Source organism: Sinocyclocheilus grahami, unplaced genomic scaffold, assembly GCF_001515645.1.
Source record: "Sinocyclocheilus grahami isolate Dianchi unplaced genomic scaffold, SAMN03320097.WGS_v1.1 scaffold90.1, whole genome shotgun sequence".
Lineage (NCBI taxonomy): Eukaryota > Metazoa > Chordata > Actinopteri > Cypriniformes > Cyprinidae > Sinocyclocheilus > Sinocyclocheilus grahami.
The window spans coordinates 1,250,737-1,252,033 of NW_015505269.1; the positions used below are offsets into that span (position 1 = coordinate 1,250,737).

The 1,297-nt window shown below is 38.2% G+C and overlaps 1 long non-coding RNA gene across 1 annotated transcript; it reads left to right on the plus strand.

The window, feature by feature from the left end:
* The first annotated feature begins 815 nt into the window (after positions 1–815).
* LOC107587189 (uncharacterized) lies at positions 816–1,297 on the plus strand. Its single transcript, XR_001609443.1, has 2 exons — positions 816–850; positions 1,254–1,297. It is a non-coding gene; the product is annotated as an uncharacterized lncRNA (long non-coding RNA).

The window sequence follows — 1,297 nt, forward strand, 5'->3', positions numbered from 1 at the left end:
CTGTTCTCCATACTTGCGAAATAAGTTGACACAATGTTTACAGTATGTTTACACGGCGTTTTAAATCATGGCGGGTGAGCGCGTTTTCATACGCGTTTGGCCAATCAATGTCTACTTGCGTCACGGGTTGTACCAGTTGTGCTGGTTAGACCCTGCTCCGGAGTAGGAGCTAATTTGGTTCTCGAAAAAGGCAGTCCGGTACTAAAATCGCTCCCAGTTCCGGCGGTGTGAAAACGCCAAAAAGTGGGTAGTTCCACAATTAGTTCTGGTACTATGAAAAGGTTCCTGCGGTGCGAAAGGCCTTAATGTAATCTCAATGCCGACAGGTATGTTTAATCACAACTCGTGGCTGTGGTAAATGTGTGCAATATTAAACGACACTGTGATGCACTGGACAGCTTCACGTGGAGAAAGTAAATGAACGAAGAGTGTGCGATATTTATTGTGTACTAATATCCTAACTGTTGTTTTAATGATGTACGAGCTGACATTTTGTAACTTTGCAAAAAAACAAACAAACGCATCATGAGAGTTTTTCAGTGCCGGATGAAGGCTATCAGTTTACAATATAATTCAATATATGGGGGCAAAAATAAAATGCCTAATTGTGTGTCTCCGAGGCAGCACTGTGTATTTTGTTACTGAATTAATCTGTGTTTTTGAACAAATTATTTGAGTCAATGATTCAGTGGCCCATTCATAAAGACAATCACTAGCTTAGTTTCTAAACGAATCAGCCGTTTTGAATGAACGAGTCAATGGATCACTCATTAAGACGGAGACTTGCTGCCACCTACTGGCGGCTTTAGTGTCATATTTATTTATCCATGACAGGCTTAAACCAACCAAGGTGCTATCTCAAAAACACACTCTGCAAAATATGGTAATTATCACCATCAAAAAAAAAGAAAAGAAAATACATTTTGTGTCAATATTGCACCCCTAAAATAACCAAGCATTATCTTTAAAAAAAAGTTGTCCTAGATTTTTTTTTATTATATTGTAGTTTGTATGGTTAATATTAATGTAATTGTGAGCAAACTAGGGTTTAACAAAAGGTAATTCGGCCCGCACAAGGGGACATTTTCTCCGATCCGGCCCTCAACCTTAAATGAGTTTGACACCCCTGATGTAGAGCTAAACTGGCAGATAATATAATGGGTATAAACATTTTTAGTTTATTAAACTGCCACTTTTATTGGAAGAGATCTAACCAACCCCAGTTTGCTTTTTAATGTAAAATACCAACCAAGGTGCTATCTCAAAAACACACTCTGCAAAATATGGTAATTATCAC